Below are 13,755 nucleotides of genomic sequence, written 5' to 3'. Positions count from 1 at the left end.
AAGAAGAAGATATAACAATTATAAATATATATGCACCCAACTTAGGAGCACCTCAATACATAAGGCAACTGCTAACATCTATAAAAGAGGAAATTGATGGTAACACAATAATAATGGGGTACTTTAACACCTCACTTATACCAATGGACAGATCATCCAGACAGAAAATTAATAAGGAAACACAAGCTTTAAATGACACAGTAGACCAGATAGATTTTATTGATATTTATAGGACATTCCATCCAAAAACACTTTCTTCTCAAGTGCACATGGAACATTCTCCAGAATAGATCACATCTTGGGTCACAAATGAAGCCTCAGTAAATTTAAGAAAATTGAAATCATATCAAGCATCTTTTCTGACCACAATGTTATGAGATTAGAAATGAATTACAGGGGAAAAAAAGTAAAAAACACAAACACATGGAGGCTAAACAATATGCTACTAAATAACCAAGATATCACTGAAGAAATCAAAAAAAAACCTTGGGACAAATGACAATGAAAACACGACGACCCAAAATCTATGGGAGGCAGCAAAAACTGTTCTAAGAGGGAAGTTTATAGCAATACAATCCTACCGCAAGAAACAAGAAAAATCTCAAATAAACAATCTAATCTTACACCTAAAGGAACTAGAGAAAGAAGAACAAACAAAACCCAAAGTTAGTAGAAGGAAAGAAATCATAAAATCAGAGCAGAAATAAATGAAATAGAAACAAAGAAAACAATAGCAAAGATGAATAAAGCTAAAAGCTGGTTCTCTGAGAAGGTAAACAAAATTGATCAACCTTTAGCCAGACTCATCAAGAAAAAGAGGGAGAGGACTCAAATCAATAAAGTTAGAAATGAAAAAGGAGAAGTTACAACAGACACTGCAGAAATACAAAGCATCCTAAGAGACTACTAGAAGCAACTCTATGCCAATAAAATGGACAACCTGGAAGAAATGGACAAATTCCTAGAAAGGTATAGCCTTCCAAGACTGAACCAGGAAGAAATAGAAAATATGAACAGACCAATCACAAGTAATGAAATTGAAACTGTGATTAAAAATCTTCCAACAAACAAAAGCCCAGGACCAGATGGCTTCACAGGTGAATTCTATCAAACATTTAGAGAAGAGCTAACACCCATCCTTCTCAAACTCTTCCAAAAAAATCTCAGAGGAAGGAACACTCCCAAACTCATTCTATGAGGCCACCATCACCCTGATACCAAAACCAGACAAAGGTACTACAGAAAAAGAAAATTACAGACCAATATCATTGATGAATATAGATGCAAAAATCCTCAACAAAATACTAGCAAACAGAATCCAACAACACATTAAAAGGATCATACACCATGATCAAATGGGATTTATCCCAGTGATGCAATGATTCTTCAATATACGCAAATCAATCCATGTGATACACCATAGTAACAAATTGAAAAATAAAAACCATATGATCATCTTAATAGGTGCAGAAAAAGCTTTTGACAAAATTCAATGCCCATTTATGGTAAAAACTCTCCAGAAAGTGGGCATAGAGGGAACCTACCTCAACATAATAAAGGCCATATATGACAAACCCACAGCAAACATCCTTCTCAATGGTGAAAAACTGAAAGCATTTCCTCTAAGATCAGGAACAAGATAAGGATGTCCACTCTCACCACTATTATTCAACACAGTTTTGGAAGTCCTAGCCACAGCAATCAGAGAAGAAAAAGAAATAAAAGGAATACAAATAAAAAAAGAAGAAGTAAAGCTGTCACTCTTTGCAGATGACATACTATACATAGACAATCCTAAAGATGCCACCAGAAAACTACTAGAGCTAATCAATGAATCTGGTAAAGCTGCAGGATACAAAATTAATGCACCGAAATCTCTTGCATTCCTATACACTAACAACAAAAGATCAGCAAGAGAAATTAAGGAAACAGTCCCATTTACCACTGCAACAGAAAGAATAAAATACCTAAGAATAAACCTACCTAAGGAGGTAAAAGACCTGTACTCAGAAAACTATAAGACACTGATGAAAGAAATCAAAGATGATACAAACAGATGGAGAGATATACCACGTTCTTGGATTGGAAGACTCAATATTGTGAAAATGACCATACTACCCAAAGCAATCTACAGATTCAATGCAATCCTTATCAAATTACCAGTGGCTTTTTTTTTTTACAGAACTAGAACAAAAAATCATAAAATTTGTATGGAGACACAAAAGGCCCCGAATAGCCAAAACAGTCTTGAGGGAAAAAAACAGAGCTGGAGGAATCAGCCTCCCTGACTTCAGACTATACTACAAAGCTACAGTAATCAAGACAATATGGTACTGGCACAAAAACAGAAATATATATCAATGGAACAGGATAGAAAGCCCAGAGATAAACCCACACACCTATGGTCAACTAATCTATGACAAAGGAGGCAAGGATATACAATGGAGAAAAGACAGCCTCTTCAATAAGTGGTGCTGGGAAAACTGGACAGCTACATGGAAAAGAATGAAATTAGAACACTCCCTAACACCATACACAGAAATAAACTCAAAATGGATTAAAGACCTACATGTAAGACTGGACACTATAAAACTCTTAGAGGAAAACAAAGGAAGAACGCTCTTTGACCTAAATCACAGCAAGATCTTTTTTGGTCCACCTCCTACAGTAATGGAAATAAAAACAAAAATAAACAAATGGGACCTAATGAAACTTAAAAGCTTTTGCACAGCAGGAAACTACAAACAAGCCGAAAAGACAACCCTCGGAATGGGAGAAAATATTTGCAAACGAATCAGTGGACGAAGGATTAATCTCCAAAATATATAAACAGCTCATGCAGCTCAATATCAAAGAAATAAACAACCCAATCCAAAAATGGGCAGAAAACCTAAATAGACATTTCTCCAAAGAAGACATACAGATGGCCAAAAAGCACATGAAAAGCTGCTCACCATCACTAATTATTAGAGAAATGCAAATCAAAACTACGAGGTATCACCTCACACCAGTTAGAATGGGCATCATCAGAAAATCTACAAACAACAAATGCTGGAGAGGATGTGGAGAAAAGGGAACCCTCTTGCACGTTGGTGGGAATATAAATTGATACAGCCACTATGGAGAACAGTATGGAGGTTCCTTAAAAAACTAAAAATAGAATTACCATGTGATCCAGCAATCCCACTACAGGGCATATACCCAGAGAAAACCATAATTCAAAAAGACACATGCACCCCAATGTTCATTGCAGCACTATTTACAATAGCCAGGTCATGGAAGCAACCTAAATGCCCATCAACAGAATGGATAAAGAACATGTGGTACGTACACACAATGGAATATTTCTCAGCCATAAGAAGGAACGAAATTGGGTCATTTGTAGAGACGTGGATGGATCTAGAGACTGTCATATAGAGTGAAGTAAGTCAGAAAGAGAAAAACAAATATCGTATATTAACTCATATATGTGGAACCTAGAAAAATGGTACAAATGAACTGCTTTGCAAGGCAGAAATAGAGACACAGACGTAGAGAACAAACGTATGAACAGCAAGGGGCGAAAGCATCAGGGCTGGTGGTGGGAGGAATTGGGAGATTGGGATTGACATATATACACTAATATGTATAAAATAGATAAATAATAAGAACCTGCTGTATAAAAAATAAATAACAAAATTCAAAGTTTAAAAAAAGTATTACAGAGGTGTGTGAGGCAGTTACAGATTTTGTGATGTTGGTCAGATTTTTAAATTTGTAACTTGTGATTTCTTTCCTTGGTTGATATAAATATAATTTTTATACCTAATTTGATATTCATAATTTTGCATATTTTTCTTTTTAAACATTCCCCTAATTATAAAAATTTTAGACCCTGGTGAGCCCATGGTGCCCCTTGGCTGCATAAGCAAGCCAAGACACTTAGGAATGAAGTCTAGGTCTTCAACAGTCAGGGTCAAGAAAAAGAATGCCGAAATATGTACATGGGAAAAGCTGGCCATCCCATGGGCCAGGACAGCTGAGCCTTCCCTTAAACAGGTTGCTGACCACAGGCCTTTGTTAAGATAAGATCCCTGCTTTGCCAATAATGTAACTTCAGTTGTTGTATTTGTTATTTTACTAAGCACATGGTACTAGTGATTCATTCAATAAACATTCAGTGACAACACTGCCTATGTGTTAGGCATCTTGCTGGGCATAGCTGGAAATGAGAAGTAAGACAACGTCTTCAACTCCAAGGAACCTACACTGCAGAGAAAGTGATGAGATAGGGAGGTACACGGATGATTACCAATGGAATGCAACAGGAGCTCTGGGGCCATAAAATTCTTCAGGAGAGACTTATTCTTTCTGGAGGGGTCAGGGAAGGCTTCATAGAGAAAGGGATATTTGGATTGGGTCTTGAAATATGAGTAGAAGTATGCCAGGCAGAGAAAGGGTCATTTCTGGTAAGGGAGTAGGGTGGCTGTATTAGTAAGACAGGATTGTGAAAGGGCCTGCCAGGGACATCAGGACATCTAGGGGATTCAATGAGGCCAAAAATGTAATTATGATTCTTTCAGTATCCTTTCCTAGAGTAACAGTTCCTGTGCCAGATTCATCTTTGTAACTCTAGCACCTTGACAGTTTACAGTGAATAGTAGGTGCTCAAGAACAGTTGTTCAATGAATAAAAGAAAACATGCAACACTTGTTCTAAATTGACTTCTTCAATGAATGTGAATATTTGGCTATAAAGTTGTCCAGTATAGCATCATATATAATAATAAAAATCTCAAAAGAATCTAAATTTCCAGGCAAAGTGGATTGGTTAGACAAAGTGTGGTATATTCATTAATACAATAGAATTCAAAGTAGCTAATAATAACAATAAAGTTATATTTGGTAATATGAAACAGTAGTTATAGTATATTATTGAGGGGGAAGAGGAGATTACAAAACAAAATAAACAACATGAGCCGAGTTTTGTAAATTATGTGTGTGTGTGTGTCTGTGTGTGTGTACACATGCATTCATGAATGTCTATATATGAAAAATTTGGAAGGATTTTTATAAATAAATTACAGATTATTTCAATTGTCCCCTTTTCCCCCCTAATTTCTCTATAATGCATATACATTAAACATGTAAAAAGAAAAATGTTTTTCGAAGACTCACATTTTGGCAAAACATGTTTATTGAAAAAACATAAAATAGTAACTGAAAGAGTTCCTTATCAAAATGCTGATACTGGGCTTCTCTGGTGGCACAGTGGTTGAGAGTCCGCCTGCCGATGCAGGGGATACGGGTTTGTGCCCCGGTCCGGGAAGATCCCACATGCCGCGGAGCGGCTGGGCCCGTGAGCCATGGCCGCTGAGCCTGCGCGTCTGGAGCCTGTGCTCCGCAACGGGAGAGGCCACAACAGTGAGAGGCCCACGTACAGCAAAAAAAAAAAAAAAAAAAATGCTGATACTTGTGCAGGCACGGGTGTATGCATGTGTATACAGTATAGCTATATTAATATTTTAAAACCTTGTTGCGTCACATTGAATAGTCTTTTCCTACGCATCATCTCATTTAATTTTCACCACATGCCTGGGTTAGAGGCCAGGATGGCATTATTGTGGGTGAGAAGGAGTAAGTGTTGGTAACCGATGTTCACAGCCTCAGTCTTACCTCTGTGCACACAGCTGGTAACTGGTTGAGCTGGAACACATCCATAAGCCTCTTGACTCCAGGGGCCAGAGCATTTTTCTTTATTATTCTAGAGATTATCCTGGGAGAGGCAAAAAATAGCCATATTAGTAAACCAGGGCTTTTTCCTGATGTCATAGCCCTTAAAAATCATGCTGTAGAATATTTGATGATATGCAAACATTTCCATAAAAATTCTTAAGTGAAAAAAGCAAATTACAAAAGTATGATTCCATTTTAGTAAAAAACTAAAATGTTTGCATAAACACATGAAAAAACTTGAACTAGGAAATATTGTCAAGTGCAAAATGCTAGATGCAGTGCATGTAATATGCTGCCTTTTACAGTAAGAAAGGTGTAAAATAAGAATTTATGCTTGTATTTGTATCTTCATTAAGGAACAACAGAAGGATACACAAACGACCAAAGGTGTTCACCTAAGAGGGTGGGAGTGGGAGAGAAACATGATAGAGGGAGGAGGGGTGGAGACAACACTTCTTAAGGAATATCTTTTTAATACCACTTTGATTTTGAACTATTCAAAAACCTAAAATTTTAAAAATCTAGTAAACATACCAAAATGCATATTTTTGGGTGGTGGAGAAACATGTAATGTTTATTTTCTTCTCTTGGTACATCTGTATTTTCTCAGTGTTTTACAAGTGTAAGAAAAGGAGTTATTTTAAAACCATTTCTTCTAAACTTATTAAAGTCTTTGTACCCTTGGTTGAAAAGAGGACTTGAACGAGATTTCTAAAGGAAATCTTTTTGGGAAAAGGGCATTCTGTAGTATACTGTAAATGTGAATTCTTTTTTCACCTGGAACTCTTTATTACTTTAGTCGGCCAAGATACATTCTGGACCTGGTTTCCATTGTAAGAAAAGCAGTAGTCCCCAGAACTCCTCCTAGAATTGCATTCAAAATATGGCTCCAGCTGAAAGATGAAATGCAGATTTCCCACTGAAGGCCTGTCCTCCCCACCCTCCACCCCTGCATGTTGATTCAGGTAATGCTTTAAAAAAAAATCCCTTACCACTTATTCTCAGGGAAATGCAAGAAGTCTAATCCAAAGATATTCCCTGAGCTGTTAGCATTTTGATTGATTGTGAATTTAATATATTTTTAACTCAATTCAAGTGCTTTTCTCTCAGGAGATTGCTCCTCTGTTTCTGGTCTGTGTTGCCTGAGTTGTAGGCAGTGATGTCTGGCTGGGTGTTTGTGGACACATTTTCTGGGCAAGACTATTTGAGAAATACTGACATTTCCCCTAGCTTTCTCCTTAGGCATCAACCCAGTTTGTCTCCGCATCCCTGTTGGGGCTCCAGGCTCTTTCTTGGAAGATAAGAATCTGCTTTCGTCTTCACAGTCTCTCTCAGATTTTTTTCTTTCTCTCCTTCTCCAGACTTGTCTCTATTCCACAGCCTGGGTCTTTGCCCAGCCAGCTTCCGAACCATGCTGTCTTCCTAAGCACAGAGGCCTCTGCTTCAAATTTGGAGGGACCTCAGAGACCTTTTTAGTTTGCAAATCAGGAATTTCCTCTACCACATCTTTGCTGGAGAGTCCTCCAATGTCTCCTTAAACACCCCTAGTGACAGAGCTGACTACCTTTCAAATCAGCTGTGCATCCCATCGCTGGTGTCAGAAAGCTGTTTTGTAAGGAAGCTGAGAGCAAGCCTGTGGTCCTCTTGTTTGTTCTTTAGTTGATTTCTGATCTGGTCTGAGAGAAGGAGGATGGAGAAGAGAGGTTGTTGCCCAGCCTGACCAAAGGGAGCGGGTCCAAGCCTGGCACTTGTCCACAAGGCAATGGGGGGCAGTGGGGAGTGGACCTGAAAAGAGCTCTGAATTTGGCCTCAGGAGACAAGGCTTTGTCACAGCTCCATCTTTCAATTACTGACCTAGTTATCTCAGGCAAATCATTTGTATTCTGAATCTAGTTTCTCTCATTTATAAAAGTGGAGTTGTAGAAATAATGATGTCAAGAGGTTAATGGGAGGATTGAATGAAATCATGCAGGTGAAAATGCTTTGTACCTAAAAAGAGTTTTACAAACAAGAGCACAGTTACCATCTAAGATGCTAGATGCCTAGCTTAGTGAATCTGTGAACCAGCCCAGCCCAAGGAGGTTACAAAGTGGAGGGTTTTGGGATTTACTCTGCCTATACCTGTGTGTCATTGGCAGAATCAGCTCATGGCCACTGTTGGCCTTCTCTGAGGGGCCAAGCACATGTGATGACAGAATTTGGGCAAGTCAAAGACTGAAGGATGTGAATTTCCATCAGGTATAAAATGCTCATTTTCAAGATGAATGAGAAGGATTGGTGACTTGCCCAGTCACATAGCTCAGTAATGGTGGGCTGGACCTTGATCCCAGAAGTCAGATTTCTAGGCACAGCTCCTGGAAGTTTTCCTGACAGAAGGGCATTTGGTGTTTTGGACAGCGATCTTTTCATTGTTCAGGTCTTCCTGGCCACTGTAGCAAGTTTAACATCTGTTCCCCATCCATTAAATGGCAGTAGCATCCCCTTGTCCTATGACAATCAAAAAGGCTCCTACACATCTGCTATGGCTTCAAGGGGACAGTACCTCCCCTGGTTGACAACTTCAGTGATAGGTCCTATAAAACATTGAATTGGGGGTTAGAAAATGATGTTTGACATTAACTAACTCTGTAATCTAAAGAACTTCATGTCTCCAAGCCTTAGTTTCCTCATCTAAGAAATGAGGGAGTAGGCCTAGAGGCCCTCTGGAGTCTCCTGCATGCCTCTGTGCTCCCGGCCTCCCCTTAGCCTGCCTGCACCTGAAATGCCTCCATCAGTGAGCCTTGGTGGTTAGGTCTTAACAGCATGAGTGATTTGTGTTTGTATTTATATAAACCGTTCTGCATTCTACATGTATTCTACACGTATGGAATGTGTATTATTTTCACAGTCACAGTCATTTCCTCATTCTCTCTATTCTCTTTCATTTTTTCTCTTTCTCACCCTCTTGCTCTCTTTCCCCCATTCTTCATGCTGTCCCCTCCACCGACATCTTCCCATTGGTATTTAAGTACGCTCAAGTTTCTGTCATTCAAAAAACCAAAAAAAAAAAAAACAACCCCCCAAAAAACCCCAACCTTTGACCAACTTCTCTCTCTTTCCTCATCACAATCAAAGCTGTTTAAGAATTACAAAAATAGTACAAAGAATTCCCACATACTCTTCACCCAGATTTCCCAAATGTTTGCATTTTATATTTGCTTCCTCTCTCTAATTTAATATAAATGCATACACATGTTTATATTTATAAATATTTTATTTTTCCCTTTCTTTCATTATGTCTTTGATTTCTTCTTATTTCCACTATTTTGCCAATGTGTTTTCTAACACATGCATTTATTCTTATATATATTTTCTTGAACTGTTGCACATAGGATGCTCATTTACCCTTAAATACTTAATTTTCTATAAATATAAGTACAATTATCAAAATAAGAAAATTAATATTAACATATTATTTAATCTGCAGACCTTATTCAGATTTACCCACTGTCCCAATAATGTCCTTTATAGCAAAGGAAAATTCTGGATCATGCTTTGCATTCATCTGTCATGCTTCTTTAGAAGTTTTTTTGTTTTTTTGTTTAAATCGAACAGTTCCTCAGTTTTTTCTTTGTGTTTCATGACACTGACATTTTAAAAACTGTAGTGGCCAGGGGTTTTTGTTTGTTTGTTTTTGTAGAAAATCCCTCTGTTTAAGTTTGTCTGACGTTTCCTTATGATTTGAATAAGGTTATACTTCTTTGGGAGGAATACCACAAAAGTGATGCTGTGTTTTCTCAGTGCATCAGACCAAGAGGCACAGGATGTTGATTTGTCCTATTATCGGTGATATCAATGTTCATCACTTGGTGGTGTTAACAGGTTTTTCCACTATAAAGTTTCTACTTTTTCCATTGTAATTAGTCAGTATCTTTGGGGAGATACCCTGAGACTTTGCAAATATCCTGTTAGCCCTCAAACTTTTCACATACTAATTTTAGCACCCACTGATGATTCTTAGCTTGAATTAATTATATTACCATAATGGTTGCCAAATGATGATTTTCTAATTCCTTCATTCTTTCTACATTTATTAGTGATTTAAATGCATGCTCTTTTACTTTTGTCAAATACCTTTTCAGTGTCTATCATATTATTTTTCCTCTTAGGTCTATTAATATAAATTATACTGATAGATTTGCTAGTATTGAACCATCCATGCGTTCACAGAGTAAAACTCACATAGGCTTTATTATTATTTTTTAAATCAATTAATTAATTAATTAATTTTTGGCTGCATTGGGTCTTCGTTGCTGCACGTGGGCTCTCTCTAGCTGTGGCGAGCGGGGGCTACTCTTCATTGCGGTGCGCAGGCTTCTCATTGTGGTGGCTTCTCTTGTTGTGGAGCACGGGCTCTAGACACACAGGCTTCAGTAGTTGCGGTATGTGAGCTCAGCAGTTGTGGCACACAGGCTCTAGAGCACAGGCTCAGTAGTTGTGGTGCACAGGCTTAGCTGCTCTGTGGCGGCATGTGGGATCTTCCCGGACCAGGGCTCAAACCCGTGTCCCCTGCATTGGCAGGCGGATTCTTAACCACTGTGCCACCAGGGAAGTCCCATGCTCTATTATTATTTTTTAAAACTGCTGCTGGGGGCTTCCCTGGTGGCACAGTGGTTGAGAATCTGCCTGCCAATGCAGGCGACACTGGTTCAAGCCCTGTCTGGGAAGATCCCACATGCCGCGGAGCAACTGGACCCGTGAGCCACAACTACTGAGCCTGCACATCTGGAGCCTGTGCTCCGCAACAAGAGAATCTGCGACAGTGAGAGGCCTGCGCACCGTGATGAAGAGTGGCTGCAACTAGAGAAAGCCCTCGCACAGAAACGAAGACCCAATACAGCCAAAAATAATAAATAAATTAATTAAAAATTAAAAAAAAACTGCTGCTGGGTCTATTTGTTAATATTTTTTTTATGATTTTTGCACCCATATTTGTAAATTAGATGTATTTATATCTTTTGTGTATTCAGTTTGTTATTTATGTGTATCGATATTATATTCTTATTATGAAAAACATTTACAAGGTTTCTTTTTTTTTTTCCTAAGCTGTGGAACAGTTTAAATAACATTGGCATTATCAACTCGAATGGCTGGTAAAAATTCCCTGTGAAATTCTGTGAGTGTGCTGCTTTTTGAGGGAGTAGCTCTCTGATAAATTTCTCACCTCCTTTTCTGGAAATTGGTCTATTTTTATCTTATATCTGTTCTGGGGTTGATTTTAGAGAATTGTATTCTCCTAGAAATGTATTCATTTCATTCAGGTTTCCAAAGTTATCTGCATAGAATTAACAAATTAGTTTCATGATTTTTAAATTTTCTCTAATGCTTGGTTGATTTCTCCCTTGTCATTTCTTATTTTGTGAAGTTTCACTTTCTCATTGTATCAGTTTTGTTGTTGTTATTGTTGTTTTTCTGCTGTAACAAATTACCACAAACATAGTGGCTTATTATCTTATATTTCAGTAGGTTAGAAGTCCAATTTGGGCGTCATCAGGCTAAAAATCAGGATGTCCACAGGGCTGTGTTCCTTTCTGGAGGCTCTAGGAGAGAAGCAGATTCTTTGCCTTTTCCAGTTTCTAGCGGCTGCCTGCATTCCTTGGCTTATGGTCTCCTCTTTCCATCTTCAAGCCAGTAATGGCAGGACAAAGTCTCACATGTCTCTCTGACCCATCACCCATTGTTACCTCTCTCTCTGGCCTCAACCAGGAAAGGTTCTCTGATTTTAAGGACTCATGGGTTAGGTTGAATCCACCTGGATAACGCAGGAAACTCCCCCCATCCTCATGTCCTTCACCCCAATCACATCTGCAAAGTTCCTTTTGCCATGGAAGGTAACATATTCACAGGTTCTAGGAATTTGAGTGTGGACATCTTTGGGAGGTCATTCTATGTGCCATACACTTTTTTTTCTTGATAAGATCGGTTAAATTTTAAGCTACTTTATTATTTTTTTCTTTTATTCATTTCATCTTGATTTATTCTTATTTCTACTATTTTCAGTTTCCTAACACATTGGTTTATTCTTTTTCTTTCTACTTTTCTATTCTTTATTTTGTTGTTCTTTTTATAATTTTGGAGTCATATGCTTAAATTAATTTCTCTTCTATCTTCTCTATCAGTACAAATAAAGGTATGGAATCTCCTCTGCACATTGCTTTAACTCTAGGTTCTGATATGTTGTTTTCATTATTATTGTTTCTAGATAGATTACACACTTAGTTGTTATTCTCCCTTAAGCCTAAGAAATGTTTAAGACAGAATTTTAACATTCTTTTTATTTTCTGAAGGTGGAAGTGTCTTTTTATTTTCTGACTTTCTTATTGTTACTGGTTTTATTATACATTGATCTGAGAGTGCTTTCTTACAGCCTAACACTTAGTTGAGTTCTGTGAATGTTTCATGGGCCCTTGTGGGGGCTGGAGAAAGTATTCTTTTCTTTCAGGGTACAGAGTTGAAATTTTATCTATCAGACTTCCTTACTAATAATTATGTATATATATGATCTTATCTATCATTGTTTATCCACTTGACCTGTCATCACTGAGAGAGGTAAATTTTCCTACTAATGTGTTTGTGTCTATTTCTTCTTGTATCTTTTATAATTTATGGTATGTAATGGTTGTTATATTACTTGGTGTATAGATTTTCATAACTATTATATCTTCATTGTGGATCTTTCTTATCTCATTATGATATTTTTGATGTACAAAAGCTTTTAAGGTTTTACGTGGTCAAATTTTATCAATATTATCCACTATGGTTTCTGTGTTTTGGGTCATGCTTAAATAGGCTATCTTTACTCTCAGCTTTTAAAATTATTTAGTCATGCTTTCTTCCAGTAGTTTTGTGGTTTTGTTTTTTACATAAAAATTTTTTAAAATCATCTGGAATTTATTTTGATGTAAAGAGTAAGTAGGTGCCTCCCTTCACTCCCCAACCTTAGTCTTTTCGGATGGCTTATCAGGTGTCTAAGCATCTTTACTGAATAATCAGTTTATAGGAAACATCTGTTTTACCTGTCTCCTGCCCAGAGTCCTTTGACTCTTCTTTTAATAACAGGCCCTCGATTTTCCTCGGGGAACCACCTTTCAGTCCATACGATTTGTTTGGAACTGACCCTAGCTCCTGCTCCAGGGTTGGGTATATAAAATCAACCTTGGTATCATTTCCCTGGCCATGGTTATGGTTCAGGGCTGGGGCATGACCCAAGCTAAGACGATCAGGGTCAAGATGACTCAGCATTAAGACTCTTATTGGTATTATTTCAGAAGAGATAGTCTTTTACCGTTGGACTTGAAGCTGTAAAAGTGTAAGCCTGGGCTTTCAGGGACTACCACCATGTGTAGCCCAAGAATGAAACTAACCCAATGAAAAGCAGAGTGTGTGTGATGGAGACTAGGTACTGATGAAATTGTCTGAGCCTCTGGATCCTACTGTGTCTTACCCCTGGACTTGTCAGTGATTTGAGCCAATTTACACATATACAGCTGGAGTTTTCACTTGCTAACAGAAGACCCTCTAAATGAAAAAAAAATCTGCTAACTTGAAATAATGTTTTTTATCATATATAAAATTCTGATATGAGCATATCCCTCTAATCTGTTCCATTGACCTATTTATCTGTTCTAAGGTTCATAAATTAGAGGAAATTTGTTTTCAGATAACTGTTGTTTAGTTAGCTCAATGTTTAAAAACATTTTGAATTTGAATGTTGCTGTGAGTGTTGGCTGGTAACTGTTACCCCCTTCTTCAGAGAATCATTCTTGACCAAATAGGAGGCCTCCCACCATGGAGGCTATGCCCCCTGTCCACCCCAGATGCTGCTAATGACTGACTGGTGGGCGTGGCATAATAAAAGGCCAATTCTCTTTTCTCAAAGTGAGACTGTGTTCTAGAGCATTCTTGCTTAGCTTTCTCCCTTGCCCTTTCCTACTGCCTTTACTCCTCCTCTCCTGAGAATACTTCCCAATAAGTCACTTGTGCAGAATCCCAATCTCAGGCT

Source organism: Aethalodelphis obliquidens, unplaced genomic scaffold (assembly GCF_003676395.1).
Source record: "Aethalodelphis obliquidens isolate GAN/ISIS:26980383/991018 unplaced genomic scaffold, ASM367639v1 scaffold1, whole genome shotgun sequence".
Taxonomy (NCBI): domain Eukaryota; kingdom Metazoa; phylum Chordata; class Mammalia; order Artiodactyla; family Delphinidae; genus Aethalodelphis; species Aethalodelphis obliquidens.
Note: the sequence above shows the minus strand (reverse complement) of the source record.